At 36.1% G+C, this 26,671-nt stretch overlaps 1 protein-coding gene across 2 annotated transcripts in view; it reads right to left on the reverse strand.

Annotated features, from left to right (window-relative positions):
- Window positions 1-26,671, reverse strand: part of CTNNA3 (catenin alpha 3) — a 1,753,506-nt gene that overhangs the window by 1,657,364 nt on the left and 69,471 nt on the right. The gene's annotated exons all lie outside the window — the stretch shown is intronic.

Consider the following 26,671-nt stretch of genomic DNA (forward strand, 5'->3'; position numbering starts at 1 on the left):
TGCCAGTACTGCCACAAAAAAAACAAAATGCATCTGCCACTAGACTGTAAAAAGAACCTTTCTCCTTGTGTGGCAACTCTCATGCTTCTGTTTCCCTCCAAGTTTCAGGGCTATGCATCTTTTTGGCAAAGCATGGGCCACAATCCCAGCTGCAAGGGCCCCTGGGAAATGTATTTTTTTATTTTTTCCAACCTCTTCAGTACTGAAGGTCACAGTAGGGAGGAGCTAGAATAAGTCAGATGAACCAATCCCCAGTATCTATTAAAACTATTATATTGCTTAAAACACTAAAAGAATTGTATGATATTTGACATATTTTCCTCCCCAGCTCAACTCTATCATATATAAAATTAGAATAGTAATATCTATCCCTATTTCCTCATAGAGATTGTTATAAAGAGCATGTCATAAGTCAAAGTGTTTTGAAAAGCATGAAATTATATAAGGTAGCACTATTATAAAAGTTGCTAATTATTGAGAGCTTACCATGTGTCACTCATGAACTAAAAACTTTAGATTTAATATAATTATAGTAGAGGAAGTAGGGAAAATCTTAACCACTACACAATATTGTCTCCTCTCATTATTAGTTATATGTGACAATTTAAAACAGTTAAATAAAGTCCCAGATACTTTAAATTATTCATCTATTTACTTAAAACAAATGACTTTTAAGTTCAATGCTTGAAATTAAACCAGAAACATAAAAGTAAAGAACTGTTTATTTTTTATACAAACCTAACCAGAAAATGGTCTCCAGAAGTTTCACACCTTTTAATAATTAAACTTAGCCTCTAAACTAGGTTCATAACAACACTCAACTGCTTAAGAACATACAGTTGTTTCCTGACCCCTAATATATCAAGCTTAATTTTTTCTGTTTCAAGGCAGGGTCAGCTCTCAATCAGCAAGTCCTAAATTACTTATTTCCACTTAATTTGTTATCTGTTCCAGGTAAACTATACTATGCGCACACTCTTGTTAACCCTATTAATTTAACTTTGCTCAGACCATTCCCTCAACTGACACATGGAGCACATATAGCACCATCAGTTCTTTCAAGATGGCACACTGGGCACTCATTTAACAAGGTCTTTCCCCAGACCTCACTGAGATAGAAATAGAAAAGTATAAAAAAGGAAAAAAAAACTTTAACAAAATTGCTAAGGAGAGTCAACAGCATGTGAAAGCCTTCTGGAAGATGGAAAGCTGATGAAAGGGTATCAACTGATGAAAACAAGAGGAGAAAGCTACTGTCTAGAATATGCCATGAGGAGTCTGCAGAGGATGTCAGAGCAATCCTGCCCACTGGAATCTGAAGAGGCTCTGGCTTAGAGATAATACAGGGCAGAAATTAGCAGTGATCTGAACCCAGGGTGATTAATTAAATTCATGTGTATGAAATACTGTGCCCCTTTCCCCTTTCTCTATTACTGTTGGCAAAGTAGCAGGCAGCTCAACAGTTACCCTGAATCATAAAAAGAGGACTTTTTTAATCCAAAAATATCAAGGAAATCATCTGGGGAAAACTGAAGCATCTGGTTTATTATTGGACTCCAGACTAAAGCCCTCCTTATTTTGACACACAGAGAAAGAGAGAGCTACACAGCTGTTTCATGGCAGGAAAGAGGGGAAATGCCAGGAGGAGAAATATATGGGATAAAGGATATGGTGTGCCTAACCCAGAGATGTCTGGAGATGATAAACAAGTTACCTCACTGAAAGGAAGACACAGAGTTTGAGAAGAGATGTCTCTGTGGCAAAAACAAAAATGAAGATTCCATGAAACAACTACTAGGATTGAAAAAGAGATTCAGAATATCCACAGAAAATAAAATACATATACATATTTTATATATGAAACAATCCAAAGAGGAACTAGACCAAATGGTAGCATAATTTTAAGCAATGGAAAAGAAAATCCATTTGACCTTGATCATAGAATCATTCCCTTTTGATTGGCCAATGTGTTGTGACATTGGACCCTTGGGAAAGGAGATACTTTTTTAGCATACTACTCTATCATGCTGTAAATAAAATATATCATGTCACAATAACATTAATGTTGTGCATTGGTTTTCAACTTTTATTATCAACTAATAACTAATGCATATTACTTCATTATAGTCAAATATCAAAATTAAAATGTTAATAACCTTGGTTGTGTAAGAGTAAGATTAGAAGTGACAAAGGTAGACAGTGGAAAGTAAAATGTAGAATTAAAGACAGAGAACAGAATGAGCGCTGTTACTCTTACCAAACATAAGGAAGAGTCAGAACACTGACTAAAGATGATGGAATATGAAACAAGGAAATAAGAGTAAAACTAAAAATGATATCAAACTATAAAACATTGGAAGAAAGGCAGTTGTGAAGGAGTAGGGAAACTCTAAGCTTGTCTCCTCCCCGGAACAGCTAGATAAATATCAAATCATTATGAACATGAAGAAATTGATTATAAGTCTTAGACAACAAAGCTGCCCATCTACAAACAGAAAAAAAAAATGAACTGTGGAAGGTAGGAACTACAGAGAGTTGATTTATGGGAAAAAATAGCTGTGGGTGCTGCGCTGGGGAGGGAGCTGTGATCGCAGAAAGAGCAGCTAGAGAGAGAGAGAGAGAAAGAATGAAAAACAATGAATGAAAACATGCACAGGGGACTGCAGAAAAACTGTTCCCCAAAACCACTGACAGGAAAAGGGAGAGGGTTTCAATACTACCAGTTTCTTATTAACAGCAGAGCACAGAGTCTGAAGTTTTGGAGGTCAGCACCTAGTGGTGCTCCAGGGAGGAAGCAGGGTGGAGCCTCAGAATGGATAGGTGCAGTCTGAGGATCCCAGGGGTCCCACAGGGAGAAGTGGTTCCCCTGCTTGGAGTGCATTTGGTAGGGGTGATATAGTCTCACTATAGGCAAGACCCTGCAGGCGCCATTGAGCTACCCTATTCACTAGTATAGAAACAAAGACATAGGCTGAGGGCAGCAAACCCTGGCACCAGCTGTGTTGCAATTTACCATAAACTCCAAGCCACTGTGCGGTGGCCAGCCTATTTTCTAGGACAAGCTGGGACCGACCACAGCGGGGTGACATCCTCTCCCAGAGGATCAGTGCAGGTCCCAGTCGTGGGGATCTCTGAAGGGTGGAGTGTTGAAACACAACCATGCCTGAAAAAAAAAACACAGGAAGTGGATGCTGCCTGGTAGGTGGACAGTTCGGACACAGGGTGAAGGCAGGGATCTGATGGAAGCTGAGCCATAGGAGGTGTGACTACACGTCTGAAAGGAAAGGAACTTCCTGCTCTGGAGACTAGAGAGCAAGGTGAAGCCATTTTCATCCCTAGACCACCAGCACTAATTAACCTCAGTGAGCTAAGCAGTGCCACCAAGTGGAGAATGGAGCCGCTACACCAAGTCCTGCCCCGCTGAGCCCTCCAACCAAATCTCCACTAGAGTAAGCTGGCCTGAGAATCAGAGCAACAAGTCCCTTCCACACAAGACCAGCACAATTCCCTTCCACCCACTAAGTCTACTGATCATAGAGGGCTGCAAAGCTTCAGCACTAGGGAAAAGAGGATCTAGTTCCTTTGGGGATTTTTTGTTTGTTTTGTTTCTGGTTTTGGTTTTGGTTTTTTCTTGGATACAGAAAGAGAGCTTTATTTTTTCATTTTTAAAATTTTTAATTATCTTTTTTTACCTTTGTCTATCAAGTTTCTCTTAACAAGCAGAACAAAACACACCTATGATCTACCTTCCTTTTTCTTTTTTTTTACATTTTTTAATTTTTATTTTATTTTGTGTTCTTTTCCTCCAAAATGACAAGATGGAGGAATTCACCCCAAAAAAAGAAAAGGGTTTTAATCGATATAGATATAAATAAGATATCTGAACTAGAATCTGAAACAATTGTAAGTATTCTAGCAGAGGTTGAAAAAAGCATAGAAGAGTGGAGACTCCCCTACTGCAGAGATAAAAGAACTAAAATCTAGTCAGGCTGAAATTAAAAATGCCATAACCGAGATGCAACCCCAACAGATGCCATGACAGCAAGGGTGAACAAAACAGAGGAGTGAATTAGTGATACAGAAGATAAAATTATGGAAAATAATGGTGCTGAAAAAAAAAAGAGAGAAAGGTAATGGATCACTAATGTAGACTTAGGGAACTTGGTGACTTATTAAAATGGAATATCATGTGTATCATAGGAGTCCCAGAAGAGGAAGAGAGAGAAAAAAGAACAGAAGGTTTATCTGAGCTAATTATAGCTGAAACCTTCCCTAATCTGGGGAAGGACACAGACATCAAAATCCAAGAATCAGAGAACTCACATTAAATTCAACAAATGCTGGCACTCATCAAAGCATAACATAGTCACATTCACAAAATACACAGATTATGAAAGAATCATGAAAGCAGCAAGGGGAAGAAAAAGTCCTTACTTAAACTATAAGGGAAGACAGTTCAGGTCCTCAACAGATCTATCCACAAAAATTTGCCAGGCCCAAGGGAATGGCAGGATATATTTCATATGCTGAATAGGAAGAATATGCAACCAAGAATACGTTTTCCAACAAGGTTGTCATTCAGAATAGAAAGAAAGATAAAGCGTTTCCAAGACAAAAAATAAAGGAGTTCGTGAACAGTAAACAAGCCCTGAAAGAAATTTTAAGAGGAACTCTTTAAGTTCCTCTTAAAGGAAGTTCCTCTTAAAAGACCAAAAGCAACAAAGACTAGAAAGGAAAAGACAAATCATCAGAAACACCAACTCTAGAGGTAACACAATTGCACTAAACTCATATCTTTGAATAATCATTCTGAAGGTAAATGAACTAAATGCTCCAATCAAAAGACAGAGTACCAGAATGGATTAAAAAAAAAATACCCATCTGTATGATGCCTGCAGGAGACTCATTTGAGACCTAAAGATATTGCCAGACTGAAAGTAAGGGGATGGAGATAGAGTTATCATGCTAATGGACACCAAAAGAAAACCAGAGCAGCTATACTTAGATCAACAAACTAGATTTTAAATCAAAGACTGTAACAAGAAATGCAGAGGGCATTACATTGATAATTAAGGCATCTTACAATCAAGAAGATCTAACAATTATAAATATTTATGGCCCCAACTTGAAACACTCAAATATATAAATAAATTAATAACAAACATAAAGAAACTCATTGATAATAATACAATAATAATAGGGGACTTTAATATCCACTTAACAGCAATGGACAGATCATCTAAGCAGAAAATCAACAAGGAAACAATTGCTTTGAATGACACACAGGACCATATGGACTTAACAGAACATTAACTTAAGAACATTTCATCCTAAAGCAGCAGCATACACATTCTTTTCAAGTGCACATGGAACATTCTCCAGAATATATCACATATAGACCACAAATCAGCCTTCAACAGTACAAAAAGATCGAGATCATACCATGCAAATTTGCAAATCATAACGCTATGAAACTTGAAGTCAACCACAAGGAAAAGATTGGAAAGTCCTCAAGTACATGGGGGTTAAAGAATATCCTGCTAAAAAGGCACCTGGGTGACTCGGTTGAGTGTCCGACTTCAACTCAGGTCATGATCTCAACGTTTGTGAGTTCAAGCCCTGCATCGGGCTTTGTGCTGACAGCTCAGAGGCTGGAGCCTGGTCCAAAGGGGGAAATACACTGCAATTCAGGCATACCTCAAGAAGCAAGAAAGGCCCCAAATATACAATCTCACCTTACACCTGAAGGAAGTAGAAGAGGAACAGCAAATAAGGTATAAAGTCAGCAGAAGAAAGGATATAATAAAGATTAGAGAAGAAACAAATGATACAGAAACAAACAAACAAAAAACAGTAGAAAAGTTCAACAAAACTAAGAGCTGGTTCTTTGAAAGAATTAACAAATCGATAAACCCCGAGCCAGACTTATCAAAAAGAAAAGAGAAAGGACCCAAATAGATAAAATCATAAATGAAAGAGGACAGATCACAACCAACACCACAGAAATACAATTATGAGAATACTATGAAAAATTATATGCCAACAAACCAAACAATCTGAAAGAAATGGACAAATTCCTAGATATTCACAAACTACCACAACTGAAACAGGAAGAAATAGAAACTTTGAACAGACCCATAAGCAGCAAAGAAATTGAATCAGTAATCAAAAATCTCCCAAAATCAGAAGTCCAGGACCAGATGGCTTCCCAGAGGAATTCTACCACACATTTAAAGAACAGTTAATACCTATTTTTCTCAAACTATCCCAAAAAATGGAAGGAAATGGAAGGAAAACTTCCAAATTCATTCTATGAGGCCAGCCTTACCCTGATTGCAGAACCAAACAAAGACCCCACTAAAAAGGAGAATTTCAGGGGCGCCTGGGTGGCTCAGTCAGTTAAGTGTCCAACTTTGGCTCAGGTCATGATCTCACAGTCCACGAGTTCAAGCCCCGCGTTGGGCTCTGTGCTGACAGCTCAGAGCCTGGAGCCTGCTTCGGATTCTGTGTCTCCCCTCTCTCTCTGCCCCTCCACCGCTCACACTCTGTCTCTCTCTGTCTCAAAAATAAATAAACGTAAAAAAAAATTAAAAAGGAGAATTTCAGGCCAATATCCCTAATGAATCTGGATGAAAAAATTCTCAACAAGATACTAGGAAATCAAATTCAACAGTACATTAAAAGAATTATCTACCATAATCAAGTGGGATTTGCTTCTGAGCTGCAGGTCTGTTTCAATATTCGCAAATCAATCAATGTGATACACCATCACTAAAAGAAAGGATAAGAACCATATGATCCTCTCAATAGATGCAGAAAAAGCATGTGACAGAATACAGCATCCATTCTTGATAAAAATCCTGAAAAGGGAGGAATATATGGAACATACCTCAAAATCATAAAGGCCATATATGAAAGACCCATCGCTAATATCATATGCAATGGGAAAAAATTGAAAGCATTTTCCCTATAGTCAGGAACAAGACAAGGATGTCCACTCTCACTACTACCATTTAACATAGTACTGGGAGTCTGGGCCTCAGCAATCAAAACAAAACAAAAAGAAATAAAATCCATATAAATCACCAAGGAAGAAGTCAAAATTTCATTATTTGAAGAAAACCCAAAAGACTCCAACAGAAAATTGCTAGAATACATGAATTCAGTGAAGTCCAGGATATAAAATCAACATGCAGAAATCTGTTGCATTTCTATATACCAATAACGAAGAAGCAGAAAAAGAAATCAAGGAATAGATCCCATTTGCAACTGCATCAAAACAAGATACCTAGGAATAAACCTGACTAAAGAGGTAAAAGATCTGTACTTTGAAAACTATAGAACTCTTATGATAAAAATTGAAGAGGACACAATGAAATGGAAAATCATTCCATGTTCATGGACTGGAAAAACAAACATTGTTCAAATGTCTATACTACCCAAGGCAATCTACACATTTAATGCAATGCCTATTAAAAGACCACCAACATTTTTCACAGAGCTGGAACAAACAATCCTAAAAATTTTATGGAACCACAGAAGATCCATCCCGAATAGCCAAAGCAATCCTGAAAAAGAAAGAAAAAAAACTGGAGGCATCACGATTCTGGATTTCAAGCTATATTATAAAGCTGTATTCATCAAAACAGTATGGTACTAACATAAACATAGACACATAGATTAATGGAACAGAATAGGAAACCCAAAAATGAACCCACAACCATAGGGTCGACTAATCTTCGATAAAGCAGGAAATGGATAATCCAATGGAAAACAAAATGATATAGGGAAAACTGGACAGCAATATGCAGAAGAATGAAACTGAACCACTTTCTTATACCATACACAAAAATAAATTCAAAATGGATGAAAGACCTAAATGTGAGACAGAAAACCATCAAAATCCTACAGGAGACTATAGGCAGAAACCTCTCTGACCTCACGCATAGCAACTTCTTACTAGACACGTTGCCAGAGGCAAGAGAAACAAAAACAAAAATGAACTATTGGGACTTCACCAAGATAAAAGCTTCTGCACTGTGAAGGAAAGAATCAACAAAACTAAAAGGAAGCCTATAGAATAGGAGAAGATATTTGAAAATGACATATCGGAGAAAGGGTTAGTATCCAAAGTATATAAAGAAGTTATCAAACTCAACACCCAAAATACAAATAAATCCAGTTAAGAAATGGGCAGAAGACATGAATAGACACTTTTACAAGTAAGACATCCATATGGCTAACATACACATGAAAGATGCTCAACATCACTCATCATTAGGGAAATACAAATCAAACCACAATGAGAGATCTCCTCACACTTGTCAGAATGGCTAAAATTGGGGTACCGGGTGACTTGGTCGGTTAAGCGATGAACTTCAGCTCAGGTCATGATCTCATTGTTCATGGGTTCAAGCTCAGCATTGGGCAATGTGCTGACAGCTCAGAGCCTGGAGCCTGCTTTGAATTTCGTGTCTTCCTCTGTCTCTGCCCCTGCCCTGCTTGTGCTCTGTCCATCTGTCTCTCTCTCTCTCAAAAATAAATAAACATCAAAAAAAATTTTTAATGACTAAAATTAACAATACAAGAAACAACAGGTGTTGGCAAGGATGCAGAGAAAGGGGAACACTCTTGAACTGTTGGTAGCAATGCAAACTGGTGCTGCCACTCTGGAGAACAGTATGGAGGTTCCTCAAAAGTTAAAAATAGAATACCCTATGATCCAGCAATTGCACTAGGTATCTACCCAAAGGATACAAAATACTGTTTTCGAAGGGGTACGTGCATCCCAATGCTTATAGAAGCATTATCAACAATAGTCAAACTATGGAGAGAGTCCAAATATCCATCAACTGATGAATGGATAAAGAAGATGTGGTATACACATACAATGGACTACAATGGACTATTACTCAGCCATCAAAAAGAATGAAATCTTGCCATTCGCAATGATGTGGATGGAGCTAGACTATATTAAACTTAGCAAAATAAGTCACTCAGAGAAAGACAAATACCATATGATTTCACTCATATGTGGAATTTAAGAAACAAAACCGATGAATATATGGGAGGAGGAAAAAAACAAAAGAGAGGGAAACAAACTATAAGAAACTCATAAATACAGAACAAACCGAGGGTTGATGGAAGGAGATGGGTATTAAGGAAGGCACTTATGATTAGCACTGGGTGCTGTATATAAGTGATAAATCACTGAATTCCAATCCTGAAACAAACATAACACTGTATGTTAACTAACTAGAATTTAAACAAAAATTTGAAAGAAAAGAAAAAAAAACATTGGAAGGAAGAAAGGGTAGGGGTAAACAGCTAGTACAGATGAACAAAATTTCCATATTTCATAACAGGAAATAAATGGATATCTTAAGTTGACTAGTAAAGGAAAAGAATTATAAGCATATAACTTAAAGTTAAATCAGGAGATCTAAAATCAAAAAGACTTCCTCCAGGGTGTGGAAATGGAAATAAAGATTTTCTGTGGGGTGTGGAAGTAAAGGTAGCAAGGAGCAGAAGAGGAGAGATTGTTGTTTTTCACCATAAACTCTACCACATTATTTGATGTTCTATGATATACATATTTTTCTCTAAAGTTTTTATAGATCTGAGTCAAAGTTCAACTTCTCCTGAAACAATTATTAAGTCTCTTCATTCTGACCCTTCTACCATATTATGTGTTCTCAACACTTACATGTTTAAAGTACTAGAACATCTTGAACTTATTCATCTCTTCTAAGTATTCTAATTTATTTTCCTAAAATTAAGTCTCATTACTGTAAGCTCTTTGAAGTCAGAAATCACACCTTATTTTTTAAAGTGATTCTAAATATTTGACACAGAGTACAGTATGTATTTAGTTTGGCTAATATATTAAGTAGCCAGAAAAAAACAAAAACAAAATACCTACCATTAGAATTCCTTATCTAACAGCTGATTTCTTTAGTTCATAACCTAACATTCTTCATTTCACATGTCAATGCTTTATCTTCTTTTCAGTTTTTAGTAAGTTTCTGAAGTGACTTTTTAAGAGTTCTGAGATATTCCAGGGAATGGAAAATCACTGGAGTTTGGTGACTTCCATCCTTTAAGACTTAACAATATGGTGATCTTCAATCAAATCCAACATATTACATAGCAGATTTGTGGGCAAGTTTATGAAAGAATCTTCCAAATATTCAAAACTGCATTGTGCCTAGAAGTCATGAGGGGGGGTAAAGAGAAGAATGGCCACCAATCAGGGACTAACTGATGCTGAAACACAAAAGGTTGGCTCTCTTGCCTCAAAGGGAGACATTCATTCTCCAGAGTTCCCTGTACGATCAGGAAGAGACAGATTTCAGATCAGTACTGTCCAACAGAAAATTAATGTGAGCCACATACACAACTTAAAATATTTTAGAATGTACAGTCTTTCAAGTATTAATAGTAAGAAACATGTTTAAACATTAAAAATGTAAAAATAAATGGTAAAATGAATTTTTTAATTATATTGTTTTACCAAAATATTTAAAATATATCATTTTGACATGCTATCAGTATATAAATTATTGGGATATTATGTTTTTTCATACTGTCTTTGAAATCCATTATGTATTTTACTCTTAAATCTCAATTCAAATACTAAATTTTCATCACAAATATTTGATCTATATTTAGATTTCAGCAAATTTACAGTTGAAAAAGTAGATTCATACCCATATTTCAAAGTTTTCTAGTAACTGATAAAGTATCTGTTCCTTTAAGCTTTAAACTATAATTAAATAAAATTTACAGTTGAGATCCTCAGCCACACTACCTACATTTCAAGTGGTCAGTAGCCACCTTGGACTAGTATTTGCCATACTTCAGTACAGCTTTAGCTCAATTTTGCTCAGCTGCTTCCCCACCCTATCCTGATTCCATCAACCCCTCATAGGTTTCACACAGGACTCCCTCATTAAATCATTTGTACAAGAACCCTTATCTTAGGTGCTACTTCTAGGGAACCCAACCTATCAATATGGATTATAACCAATTCCCTTCTTGGATATTTGCAATATAACTTAGCATTTTAAATGCACTGACTGAGAAATCCTCTGGTAGAGAACCCTGTTTAAAAATTTTAATCTAGTGTTCTAGAAGTTTATTTAACTGCTTTTTCTCACAGAAGAGCTCTTCGCATCTCCAGGAACACTAGTTTCCAAGGAGCACAGTTTGAGGCTGTATAGAGCATTATTCTCAAGCAATTCCAAAGATACTTGGAGGGATTAGACTAACGTATAACTAACTGTCATATATTAAATGACAGCAAAAAGAAAGAGAAATAGATATATATAATTACCAGTCAACAAGTACTTTTAAATATAGCATCATGAAAGGAGTCCCAACTCTGGCAACTAACTGGTGACCTCGGGCAAGTCATATGTTCTTTCTAAATTCAACTCTCCTCAACTACACAATAAAAATAACAATAGTAGCTACTTCACAGAGGTATGGTGAGGATTAATGTCTGTGCCCACCACTGCGATCAACGCTGTACGTACATTATCTCATTAAGACACATAAATACTAATATTATTACAGTTGTTTGTTTATCATCATTAGAAAGGCACTGTGGAGATGTAACCTCTCTATCTTCTATATAATAATGCCAGATAAATCTTCCTGAAGCACATACCTAGTCCTGTCACTGTCTTGACTCAAAAATTTCCTGTGGTGCTTCAGCATCTTTATCTTGCTATTCAAGGACCTCCACGGTCTATACAAATCTACCATTACAAATTGATTTCCCATTTTGCTTTCCATGCATTCTATACAATGATCAAGCTTTGAGAATTTCCAACATTATATGACCATTTAGAAAAAGATGAACCAAAAAAGGAGCTAGAGAGGAAGTAGCCAAAGAGATAAAGAGGGAAAATGAGAACTGTGTGGTTCTCTATTATTCAAGGAAACAGAGTATTTTAGAAAGAGAAAATAATCAACTGTCTCAAATGTGCTGAGAGTTCAAGTCAGATGATACCAGAGATACAAAAGTTTGTATAGGGCTTGTGCAAGATGATGAGTTCAGTTTATACATAAATTTAAGGTAATACCAAAACAGCTAAGTGGAACTACCTATTAAATGGTGAGAGCAGTGGTATTGACTACAGTGTATATCACTTCTCACTGGGGAAGAAGGAAGTAGCATTTTAACTAGTATGTTGAGCATCAAACGTTCCCAAGAAAGACCATTATTTGTGGGAGTGCATTGGGCATGATTACCTATGTGTTAATGTAGAAAAATGACTGAAAAACAGAGGGCTTTTGGCAATAAAGCTTTAATATGAGAACTAAACGTTGTCAACAAAGTAGTTATAATTAAAGTCCTGAGAATGAAAAAGATGCCCAAGGAAAGGAAAAAAAAGAGGACAGAGACTTAGACTTAAGAAAAATCATAGGAGACAAGAGAAAGTGAAGGAGGAAAGAGAAGAAGGGTGTGGAGACGTAGTAAGAAAATTCAGTGTACAACATCCTAAAAATGAAGGGGAAACAACAAATAGACCAAAGAAGAGGAACAGAAAAGGTGAAACAGGATTCAAAGTTTAAGAAGAGAATGGACTAGGGCACCTGGGTGGCTCAGTCGGTTAAGCATCCAACCCTTTATTTCAGCTCAGGTCATGATCTCATGGTTTGTGGGATTGAGCCCACATTGGGCTCTGCACTGACAGCAGGGAACCTACCTGGAATTCTCTATCTCCCTCTCTCTCTGTCCCTCCCTCGCTCACGTGCATGCATGAGTACACACACACACACTCTCTCTCTCTCTCTCTCTCTCAAAAATAATAAATGAATTTTTTTAAAAAAGAGTATGCCAAAGGAAATTGAATTTTTTTGAGTATGGCTGATACACTATGTTACATTAGTCTAAGGTGTACAACATAGTGATTCAACATATGTTACACTATGCTCACCACAAATGTACACCACAAGTGTAGCTTACCATATCTGTCACCATACAATGTTATTACAATACCATTGACTATATTCCCTAGGCTGTGCCTTTTATTCCCGTGATTTATATTTTTAATTTTTTTAATGTTTATTCATTTTTGAGAGAGAGAGAGAGACAGAGTGTGAACAGGGGAGGGGCAGAGAGAGAGAGGGAAACACAGAATCTGAAGGAGGCTCCAGGCTCGGAGCTGTCAGCACAACCCAATGCAGGACTCAAACCCACGAACTGTGACATCATGACCTGAGCCTAAGTCAGATGCTTAATTGACAGAGCCATCCAGGCACCCCTCCCGTGACTTATTCATTCCATATATAGAAGTCTGTCTCTCCCACTCTCCTTCACCCATTTTGCTCATCCCCCACCCCCATCCCTCTGGCAATCATCAGTTTGTTCTCTGTATTTACAGATCTAATTCTCCTTTTTGTTAGTTTACTCATTTGTTGTTTTTTTTTTTAGATTCCACATATGAACAAAATCATATAGCATTTGTCTTTCTCAGTGACTTTTTTCACTTAGCATAACACCCCCTAGGTCCATCAGGAAATGGAATTTTTATTGACTATTTGCCAATCATCAAGCATGAACAAGCTAATATGTGTGATGAAAGAACCAGTGAAAAGGCATATGAATGAACATGCTAGAAAAAGAAAAGATAATTATAGAAGAAATGTCTCTCAAAAGAAGAGAAGAAGTATACTAGGATCCAGGTAAAGATTAGAAATTTTTACAGAGCGAAAAAGAATACCACTTCCTTTGAAACTGAAAAAGGAGACAAGAAGAAAGAGTCAAGGACAGAAATTCTAAAAATTGTTGTTTCTGACACTGAGAAATTGCCAACAGCTTAATTCACTCTTTAACACTAAAATATTCCACAAAATAAAAATATTCAGACTTACCATCTATAAGGATAAACTTCAGATCACCTACTCTGTTACCTTTGCACACATTTATTAAATGATTACAGAGTAGTGCCATCTCTCCAGTCATGAAAGAAAACAAAGCCATGGCTAATCTATGAATCGCACCTTTGATTTCAGACTCTCTACCAGCTGAGATTTCAGTTCATATTTTAGCTTTAGGTCTCCTCATTTACAAATCAATCTGTTAATATGCATTAAATCTTTACTCCTACCTCTGAAGTATACATCAGAGTAAATGGTATGTGGCTTACAGAATACCTCTTGGTTTCAAAATGGACATTGTAATTCTTTTCTCAAATCAGCCTGTCTATATGTCATAGGTCCAACTTATCAGGTGACTGAAAATGAGATGGCTGCATATACACATCAAGTACTTCGCAAATGCCCACACAACACTTCAAGATGGAGTTTGCTGAGAATATCAAACGCACTATAAGAAAAGCCTGCTGCAGATATTTCAAGTGAACACTAAGGGATGCCATGTTGAGTGTGTTCCAGCAATTAGTAGTTTACAAGCAATGTAGCTAATTAGCTCATCAGTCTTCAATGGAAGTGTTTCCATAAACATTCTGCCAGCTACAAGACACCATGCATGCATGTTAAAATGTGTTAGAACAAGAGTTCATCATCCCCTTTCAAATGAAGAATGAACTGCATCTCCTCAAACACAATGTATTTGGTAGAAAGATTATTGTATTTGTGACTTTATGCTTATCTAAGAACACTCTTGAGATATAATAACAGTTAAATATACACAACATCAACATAGCAATAGATGGAAATAATGAGGCAACAGCTGTTGCCTTTGAAACCATATATAGGCTGTGAGTAATTGGTGGTAAATACCAAACATTTTATCTAAGTCCTAACTGCAATGTTGTTGAGCACAGTAGATAAAGCTGACCTGTTCCTTAGGGACAGTTAGCTAAAAATGAACTGCTATTTTCTTTTATAAATAAAGTTTCAATACAGCTGAGCTTCAAAAGATAAGATCTTTCAACACAGATGACCCAAAATGACACCAGCAAATTTTTTAAATCTCTATTTTCTGTAGGACACGTTTTTTTTCCCTCTACAAAAATAAAAATGCAGTGAATAATCAGGGAGGCAACAGGTAACATTTTAAAGGTTCAATATTGGAAATTCTATAATGGCATTTGTTGTTTAAGTAAGTACCCAAGTATACTGATAGAAAGATTAATTACACTTCCAGGATACCATTTTCTAGGAATAATCGTTTCTAAAAGTAATCGTTTTCTCTGACTAATATGGATGATACTAAGTCTTGATTTCTAATTCCTACTGGGAAAAAGTCTATAAACCTAGGGTGTTGCAAATCATTAAAATGAAAAACTACAGAAATGTACAAATAGGGATAAAATTTTTAAATGCCTGAATACATATATTATGCACATAACAAACGTGCATTTTTCAATACAAACATTTACTTCTCACCAGGGAGGGGACAGTCCCTCCCTAGCCACTAGCCATATCACCTATCCTGCTAGAAATACTCATGAGCCATGCAAACTGGGGCAAGTTATCAGCTGCTGCTGGCCTAAATTTTACAAACATACAGTTGGGAGGCTCCTGCATTAGTAGGCTAGATAGCATAGCATTTCTTTTAGTATAAAATGCCATAGCACCATATTTGGGAAGGAAAGCTATAGTTAGAGGGCTCTAATGCATTCAAAAATCTCCTCATTAATCTTCCTAGGCCTCCAATTGGCTCATAGTAGCCTTGGTGGAGGCCTACAATTAAAAATAGATGTGAAAGTATTTTAGCAGAGGCAGGATTCCAACAAATTTGCAAGCCCTTTTCCACTTGACATATATCAACATGAAGCCTACAGTACATGTTTCCAGTTGCTGGCTCTGGTAGTAATAACTGCCAAGGCTATTGGTGTTAAACTGTACATTCCAGATAATTCATACCAAACTATATAGATTAGTGCTATGCTACACCTGTGTAGGCATCGTAGCCTGTCTGAGCAGTATACAAAAATGTTGAACTTTAATCTTTCTTTGAACACTGTTGAAATCTCAAATTAATTATCCCTTTATACATATACATTTTTATTTATTTTACAATTGGCCTTTGAACAACGAAGGTTTGAGCTGCATGGGTCCACTTATATGTGGCTTTTTTATAAATACAGTAGAGTACTTTAAGGTATTTTCTCTTCCTTACAATATTCTTAATAACACTTTCCTTTCTCTAGTTTACTTTATTGTAAGAATATACTATATGATACATATAACATATAAAATATGTGTCAATCAACTGTTTATGTTATCAGTAAGGCTTCTGGTCAACAGTAAGCTATTAGTAGTTAAGTGCTGGGGGAGTCAAAGTTATACATAGGTTTTTGACTGCATGGGGGTCAGCATCCCTAATTCCTGCATTGTTCAAGGTCAACAATATTTCAAGCAGGAATCTAAAAATGTATAAGTATTAAGATAAAGCAGTGTTTTCATGAGAAAACCATTATGTTTAAATTTTCAAAGGAAAAAGAATCTCATATCCTTTAAGAATTAAGTCTGTTTACTACCTGTCCTCCCACTAAAAGGGAAAGCCTTGTCTATATAGTTCACTTCTGAGAGCCTAGCCCTTAGAACAGAGCCCGACCTATACAAAGGTTTCAATAGCTTCAATAAATATTTAAATTTTTAAAATAAAACATAAATAAATGCAACTCTGTGAGAAAAGACAGGCCACACATATAGCACATCTTCCTATAAATTATATACATATTCACCTGTACTCATATGGGAGAGACTCCTCTTTCCCTACTTAATGGTAAAATAAAGGAAAATGGAAGTTTAGAAACACTATTTTATTGCTCCTTCATATGTGCTTCCACAGCCTCTGAGACATATTATTACAATAGCATTTATCAGACATTATTACAACTGTTTATTGTAATAATGTTTGTTACATTATTACATAATTTATTATTACATAAATCTATTTATTACATAAATAGAACTGTTTATGTTCTATTTACCCCAGTAGGCTGTTAATACCTAGGGCACATCTTATGTATCTCTATAGTCCCAGGGCCCAAAATAAAACCAAATACAGATTCCAAATATTTAACCAAAATAGGTAAAATACCAGACACTTAACAAATGTTTACAAATGAACAGAAAAAGGGCATAAGAGTCTAAAAAGCCTATATATGGTTTCTTTTGTAATCATCTCTTCTCCCTCTTAATGATTCCTCAATGAAATACTGATTATTCACTTTCTTTCTACAACCCTTCTCTCTCATAGTAAGCCCAAGAGAGAGCGAAAAGAGTGCAAACAGGGTCAGGGGTAAAGTGAGAGAGAGAAAGAATCTTAAGCAGGCTCCATTCTCAGCACGGAGTCCAAATGGGGCTCAATCCCACGATCCACTGGGACCATGATCTGAGCTGAAATCAAGAGTCAGACGCTCAACCAACTGAGCCACCCAGCTGCCCCATGCCCATATTTTATTTCAGATTACAACAAACTCTGAACCAGATTTAGTTAATATTCCACATGATTTTTGTCCTATTCCTTTTTATTAATCAAAGCATTGATGAAAACACAAAAGATTGTCTTTTTTTTTCCAGTTGTAATTCAAATATACAATTCTACCTGATTTTTTTTACCAGCTGAAGGCAAGTCTAAAGCCAGGATAACTGAGAAGCCTGCCCTCTGTAGGGATCTCACAATACCACTAAGTTACATTTAAAATAAATTTCAAGGGGCGCCTGAGTGGCGCAGTCGGTTGGGCGTCCGACTTCAGCCAGGTCACGATCTCGCGGTCCGTGAGTTCGAGCCCCGCGTCAGGCTCTGGGCTGATGGCTCAGAGCCTGGAGCCTGTTTCTGATTCTGTGTCTCCCTCTCTCTCTGCCCCTCCCCCGTTCATGCTCTGTCTCTCTCTGTCCCAAAAATAAATAAACGTTGGAAAAAAAAAATTTCAAGTTTCCTTTACAACTTTAAATTTAACTGACAAATATTTAAGACATTTCCTAAGCCCAAATAATTAGTTATCTTCTTTTCCAAACAGCAAACTGAAATGTTTATGAATAGAAAGAAAAAAAAAATATATATATATATACATACCAATATATATATATACACATACACACACACCCATTATAATTCCTGTTTTTTGCTATTTCATATATGAACAGCAAATGTTGCATACTGTATCATTACTTTTGTAAAATTAGTTTCCCATATAAGCCAAATAAAGTACCATAGTCTTACTATCATAAGGGATCCCAATGAAACAGGCCATGTGTGTTTCCATGTGTCAAATGTTTCCTTCTTTTTAAAAATAACGATCTTGGTCATACCATGCATACTTTCCGACCACAATGCTATGAAGCTTGAAATCAACCACAGGAAAAAGTCTGGAAAACCTCCAAAAGCATGGAGGTTAAAGAACACCCTACTAACGAATCAATGGGTCAACCAGGCAATTAGAGAAGAAATTAAAAAATATATGGAAACAAATGAAAATGAAAATACAACAATCCAAACGCTTTGGGACGCAACAAAGGCAGTCCTAAGAGGAAAATACATTGCAATCCAGGCCTATCTCAAGAAACAAGAAAAATCCCAAATACAAAATCTAACAGCACACCTAAAGGAAATAGATGCAGAACAGCAAAGACACCCCAAAGCCAGCAGAAGAAGAGAAATAATAAAGAGCAGAGCAGAAATGAACAATACAGAATCTGAAAAAACTGTAGAGCAGATCAATGAAACCAAGAGTTGGTTTTTTGAAAAAATAAACAAAACTGATAAACCTCCAGCCAGGCTTCTCAAAAAGAAAAGGGAGATGACCCAAATAGATAAAATCATGAATGAAAATGGAATTATTACAACCAATCCCTCAGAAATACAAGCAATTATCAAGGAATACTATGAAAAACTATATGCCAACAAACTGGACAACCTGGAAGAAATGGACAAATTCCTAAACACCCACACACTTCCGAAACTCAATCAGGGGAAATAGAAAGCTTGAACAGACCCATAACCAGCGAAGTTTTTGAATCAGTTATCAAAAATCTCCCAACAAATAAGTGTCCAGGACCAGATGGCTTACCTGGGGAATTCTACCAGACATTTAAAGCAGAGATAATACCTATCTTTCTCAAGCTATTCCAAAAAATAGAAAGGGAAGGAAAACTTCCAGACTCATTCTATGAAGCCTGCATTACTTTGATTCCTAAACCAGATGGAGACCCAGTAAAAAAAGAGAACTACAGGCCAATATCCCTGATGAATATGGATGCAAAAATTCTCAATAAGATACTAGCAAATCGAATTCAACAGCTTATAAAAAGAATTGTTCACCATGATCAAGTGGGATTCATTCCTGGGATGCAGGGCTGGTTCAACATTCGCAAATCAATCAATGTGATACATCACATTAACAAAAAAAAAAAAAGAGAAGAACCATATGATCCTGTCAATCGATGCAGAAAAAGCATTTGACAAAATTCAGCATCCTTTCTTAATAAAAACCCTTGAGAAAGTCGGGATAGAGCGAACATACTTCAACATCATAAAAGCCATTTATGAAAAGCCCCCAGCTAATATCATCCTCAATGCGGAAAAACTGAGAGCTTTCCCCCTGAGATCAGGAACACAACAGGGATGTCCACTCTCACCGCTATTGTTTAACATAGTGTTGGAAGTTCTAGCATCAGCAATCAGACAACAAAAGGAAATCAAAGGCATCAAAATTGGCAAAGATGAAGTCAAGCTTTCACTTTTTGCAGATGACATGATACTATACATGGAAAATCCGACAGACTCCACCAAAAGTCTGCTAGAACTGATACATGAATTCAGCAAAGTTGCAGGATACAAAATCAATGTACAGAAATCAGTTGCATTCTTATACACTAATAATGAAGCAACAGAAAGATAAATAAAGAAACTGATCCCATTCACAATTGCACCAAAAAGCATAAAATACCCAGGAATAAATCTAACCAAAGATGTAAAGGATCTGTATGCTGAAAACTATAGAAAGCTTATGAAGGAAATTGAAGAAGATATAAAGAAATGGAAAAATATTCCGTGCTCATGGGTTGGAAGAATAAATATTGTTAAAATGTCAATACTACCCAAAGCTATCTACACATTCAATGCAATCCCAATCAAAATTTCACCAGCATTCTTCTCGAAGCTAGAACAAGCAATCCTAAAATTCATATGGAACCACAAAAGGCCCTGAATAGCCAAAGTAGTTTTGAAGAAGACCAAAGCAGGAGGCATCACAATCTCAGACTTTAGCCTCTACTACAAAGCTGTAATCATCAAGACAGCATGGTATTGGCACCAAAACAGACACATAGACCAATGGAATAGAATAGAATAGAAATCCCAGAACTAGACCCACAAAAGTATGGCCAACTCATCTTTGACAAAGCAGGAAACAATACCCAATGGAAGAAAGATAGTCTCTTTAACAAATGGTGCTGGGAGAACTGGACAGCAACATGCAGAAGAATGAAACTAGACCACTTTCTTACACCATTCACAAAAATAAACTCAAAATGGATAAAGGACCTGAATGTGAGACAGGAAACCATCAAAACCCTAGAGGAGAAAGCAGGAAAAGACCTCTCTGACCTCAGCCACAGCAATTTCTTACTTGACACATCCCCAAAGGCAAGGGAATTAAAAGCAAAAATGAACTATTGGGCCCTCATGAAGATAAAAAGCTTCTGCACTGCAAAGGAAACAATCAACAAAACTAAAAGGCAACCAACGGAATGGGAAAAGATATTTGCAAATGACATATTGGACAAAGGGCTAGTATCCAAAATCTATAAAGAGCTCACCAAATTCCACACCCAAAAAACAAATAATCCAGTGAAGAAATGGGCAGAAAACATGAATAGACACTTCTCTAAAGAAGACATCCAGATGGCCAACAGGCACATGAAAAGATGCTCGACGTCGCTCCTCATCAGGGAAATACAAATCAAAACCACACTCAGATATCACCTCACGCCAGTCAGAGTGGCCAAAATGAACAAATCAGGAGACTATAGATGCTGGAGAGGATGTGGAGAAACGGGAACCCTCTTGCACTGTTGGTGGGAATGCAAACTGGTGCAGCCACTCTGGAAAACAGTGTGGAGGTTCCTCAAAAAATTAAAAATAGACCTACCTATGACCCAGCAGTAGCACTGCTAGGAATTTACCCAAGGGATACAGGAGTACTGATGCATAGGGGCACTTGTACCCCAATGTTTATAGCAGCACTTTCAACAATAGCCAAATTATGGAAAAGTCTAAATGTCCATCAACTGATGAATGGATAAAGAAATTGTGGTTTAGATACACAATGGAGTACTATGTGGCAATGAGAAAGAATGAAATATGGCCCTTTGTAGCAACATGGATGGAACTGGAGAGTGTGATGCTAAGTGAAATAAGCCATACAGAGAAAGACAGATACCACATGGTTTCACTCTTATGTGGATCCTGAGAAACTGAACAGAAACCCATGGGGGAGGGGAAGGAAAAAAAAAAGAGGTTAGAGTGGGAGAGAGCCAAAGCATAAGACGCTGTTAAAAACTGAGAACAAACTGAGGGTTGATGGGGGGTGGGAGGGAGGGTAGGGTAGGTGATGGACATTGAAGAGGGCATCTTTTGCGATGAACACTGGGTATTGTATGGAAACCAATTTGACAATAAATTTCATATATTAAAAAATAATAATAATAAAAAATAACGATCTTGGGCCACCTGGGTGGCTCAGTCAGTTAAGTGTCCGACTTCAGCTCAGGTCATGATCTCACAGTCCGTGAGTTCGAACCCCGTGTCAGGCTCTGTGCCGAGCTGTCAGCTCAGAGCCTGGAGCCTGCTTCAGATTCTGTGTCTGCCTCTCTCTCTCTCTGCCCCTCCCCTGCTCACACTCTGTCTCTCTCTGTCTCAAAAATAAATTTAAAAAAACATTTTAAAAAACTATTTAAAAATAATGATCTTAATGTTTCATTTCAGAGATAATACCTGAACAAGTACCAATCTAAAAAAGTCAATTGCATTTCTATAACCAAAAACACCAAATCAATATATATATATTGAGAGAGAGAGAAAGAGAGAGATAGAGACAACTTTGGCATTTAACAAAAGTGACATGTCTAAACTGTTTTTCAAAGTGGTTGTACCAATATACACTCCACCAAGCAATAAAAGATTCTGTTACTTCAAAGTCTTTTTAAAAACCTTTTAATTTCTGCCAATTGAATTGCATAAAATATACCTCATTTGCATATCTGATCACTAATGAAGTTGAATGTCTCTTTATATTTTCACTAGAATTACAAAATCAAGATAATTTTTAATACTTACTCTGAGGTACAGTAATCAAGACGATGTGTTATTGGTGTAAGGATAGATACACAAATCAATGAAACAGGACAGAGTTCCTAAATAGATTCACACAGATATGGTCAACTGATTTTCAACAAAGGTGCAAAAATAATTCAATTGGGAAAGAGTAATTTTTTTCAATAACTATACTGAAACAAACTTCCATAGGCATCCATATAATACTCGATCAATTGAATTCCCATATGAAAAAAAAATGAATCATGACTCCTAGCTCACATCGTTCATAATGGTAAAACAATAAAGCCTGTACTACATATGAGAATATCTTCTTGACTTGCAGTAAACAAAATTTTTTACAGAACAGAAAAAATTTTATCCATAAAGGTATAAAATAATTAATTGGAATTTATCAAAATTACTTCTGAGTATCAAAAATGCTGATATATTGAAAGCAATAAGATGTTTTTAACATCCACAACTAACAAAAGTCTCATATCTAGAGCACACAATGCTCATCAGAGAAATACAAATTAAAACTACAATGAAAAACCACTACATATACTTGAATCAAAAACACTGACACTTGCTAACACCAAGTTAATAAGAATGTAGAGCAACTGGAATTCTTACATTACTGATAAGAGTGCCAATTAGAAAATCCACTTTGGAAAACTGATAAAATCTATTAAAGCTGAGTATACACCTTATGACCCAGCAATTTCATCTTAAGTATAACCCAGCAGGAATATCTATATTAATGCACCAAAAGTAATACACAAATATGTACATAGCAACAATGTTCATTAAGGCCAAAAACTGAAAAAATTCAGTTGTCTATCTATGTAACATGGATAAACTATAATCTATTCATCAATGAAATGAATGGACTACTATATGATGAGATCTCACAAACATAACATTGAACAAAAAGAAACCAGACTCAAAAGATAACATACTATATGATCCCACTTATGTAAAGTTCAAAAAGAAGCAAAAAACTAACCTATGTAATAACCAGGATAATGGTTACCTTTGAGGTGAAGAAGTGGTAACTAATAGGCACAAGGGGTGATTCCAGGATTCTGGTAAGTTTCTATTTCTTGATCTGGGTAGAGATTACATTAGTGTGTTTATATTGTGAAACTGTATTGAATTGTTCATGATAATGTATGCACTTTTCTGTACTGATCTTATTCTCAACATTTAAAAAACTTTAAATGTAACCAAATGTGTGACTTAGAAGTAGAGGCTATATGAAGGTAGCATATATGCTATAGGCAAAACATGTGTAATCCAAACATTATGAACAATTTTTAGATAATTCCTAGCTAATTGTTATGTGATATTCTAAAACTGTTTTTAAAAAATACTGGGTTTAATACTTGGCCATTGTATGGATGTAAGTATAGGGCCTAACTGTAAGATTATGAGTAAAAAATAATCACTATGTGGGCCACCTTTGCTGGATCTCTACAGTTCTACTCATATATGACATTTCCTTTCACAATCCTCCCCTACTACTATCCAGGTCCCATCTTCCACAGGCCAGTTCGTTAGGTAATCAAATGTCTACATTATTTATCACTTCACATCTCTAACTAAAGCCACTAAAGTCAGTTAAACAGAATAAAACAGAATTCTGTTGTAATGCTACGTAAATTACACTGTCTTTAATAGAGGAAATTTTCCAGATTAGTCTCAAAATTCTTTTTGAAAATAAGTCAATAAATACATAAATAAAAATACCCCCCACATCTAATATTTTTTCACTTTCTCAAATATTTAAACAATATTTGCTCTTCATTAGTCCTTTACATTATGCCATCGGACGAAGCCCTTTAAAAAAAAAAAAAAACAGGAAACTAAAATATGTTTCTAGTATCAAAGAGGGGCTTGAATCAGAATTCATTCTCCTGATACTTCAACTTCACCAGTGAGCTAAAATTCCTTCCAAATTTTTCGGAACAGTGCTCTCACTGTTACTATCTCTGCAATCCATAGGATAAGCATTGGCCATTCCCCAAATTCCAGAACCATTTGCCATTTCACTGCTTTCCTCCCACACTCAAATGGCAGTAGTTCAATTTGGCAGTTTGTCAAAAAAAATCAGAGTATAAAGCGCTTGGTGATCTTTAACCAAATGCATTTGTTGTGTACACAGCATATGCCACATCTATCACATGATAATATGATTTCACACATTATAATAGAACACAGGGAAGGATATACTGCATAATCCTAGAAGCCACACATACTTTCTCTTTGAGACCTTCTCTTTAAAATAATTTGCTTTTTGAGTCAAAAACTGGGAACTTACTTTAAAAAAAAAAAAATATATGCCATTTCATGCCAATTAATGCTTTTATTTTTTCCTGCTGAGAATGACCAGTGTCTTACATAGTATTATGAGGTGGTTTACAAAAACTATGTTGTCAAATAGATCTCATTATCTGAGAAAAACAATACCAGAATATCGTTCATATTCCTTACAAAAACTCTCAGGAAAGAAACCATATCTATGAGGAACACCTGGACGGCTCAGTCAGTTAGGCATCTGACTCTTGCAGTCGAGAGATCGAGCCCAGCATTGGGCTCTGCACGGAGCCTGCTTGGGATTCTCTCTCTCTTCCTCTCTCTCTGCCCTTCTCCTGCTTGCTTGTGTACATGCACATACTCTCCTTCTTTCTCTCAAAATAAATAAACTTAAAAAAAAAACATAACCATGAGAGATAATTTGACATAAAAACAAAGATAAAATCATTATAAAATTTTATAATACAAAATGACAAAATGATGCTTCAATTGTTTTATCTATTTAACAAACATCAGGTGGTTGTTATGTGTCAGGTACTTCTCATCACATAAGACCTGGTATTTGCCACCTTCACGAATTAAAAGTCTAGATTTATTGAACAAGTAAATCAATGTTTGGTGTATTGGGGTAGTAAATCCTATTAAAGGCAGATGCTCAGAGTCTGTGGGAACACAGAAGAGGGATATCTAAATGAGCATCACAAGGTCAGTACACACTTCCTAGAAAAGACCTGGGTTGAGTTTGGTGCAATAAGAATTGGCTGAACAAGAGGCGTAATCCAAGTGAAGGGAATAGCTGATAACAGAGGTACAGACGCATAAGGCAACACGGACCATTCAAAATACTTCAAATTCTTACTTGGAAGCTGGAGAGGGGGCCAGAATCAGGAAATGAAAAGGGAGAGAATGATAGAAGCCAAATAATGCAATGCTGAGTGAGCTAGATTTATAAGCCTGAACCTTATCCAGAAAGATAATACCCCTAATCCTTCAAAAGCTTAAAAAGGATTTAAATTAAGCAGGGAAGTAATATAACTGTATTTTCCTTTTTAAAAGATGTATTTGGCTTTAGTATACAGTAAGGCTAATGCAATAATCCTGAATTCAGGAGGCAACATCAGTAATGAAAAAGAGGGAAAGATCTGAGAGACAAAAGGAGAAAGAATTTGTCGAATATAGAGACTAATTGGAAGAGAGTGAAATGAGAACAAAGAGTCTAAACTGACTTGGTGACTATGTGGATAATGGTACCAGAGCAGACAAGACAAGATAGGGTCTAAAGTGGTAGGGGGTAGGGAAGAGTGATGAATTCATTTGAAATTATCTTTGGCATTATATTTTCTTCATATTTTCTGAAGAGACTCTGTAAAATATAAGTCATATATAAAGTATATAACAAATAAAAAATAAATCTCCTGTATTTGACCTAAGGTTTATTATAGCTAGTATATTCATTTTAATTATTTAACTAACTAACATTTTCTGCTTTTCATAAAGTTATGTTGGGAAGGGAAATATATGAACACCCCAAGTCTCTTTTATAAAACTGAACATGAATATTTAAGTTTTCTTATCCTCTCAAGATAGTTTCTTGCAGCAAGCTGATATATAAATAAGGCAGTTCTTTTAAAAAGAGTCTGCAAATGAGACTTACATTCATTATGAAATTGTTGTATTATCATATGTAAGTAAATACATCAAAACGTGACATGTACACTTTCATTTTATAATATTCATATAGCAGCAACATGAGTTATGCATAGTTTATGCAAAGCATTTCTTTTTAAGTTTAGAAAATCTAAACCTCTAGAAAATGAAAAAATAAAAAATGTACTTCTGAGTAGTCAGGTCTGTAACTTAATACCTCTAACTATTAACAAGGAACTTTATAATTAATTTATGTATGGACAAACACATCTTCAGCTTCATTAGTCATATGTCGTTATATTCTATGACAAAAAAGGATACACTTCTCTTTGCTTACTATGGATAAACTATGGCATGTGAGGGGAAGAACTTGCCTGCAGGGACTCAACAATTCAAGGGAAGAACCAGAAGTAAGTAGTACTCTGAGTCTTAGAGCTGACTAATAAGCCACTCAGCTTCCCA

Source organism: Prionailurus bengalensis, chromosome D2 (genome assembly GCF_016509475.1).
Source record: "Prionailurus bengalensis isolate Pbe53 chromosome D2, Fcat_Pben_1.1_paternal_pri, whole genome shotgun sequence".
Lineage (NCBI taxonomy): Eukaryota > Metazoa > Chordata > Mammalia > Carnivora > Felidae > Prionailurus > Prionailurus bengalensis.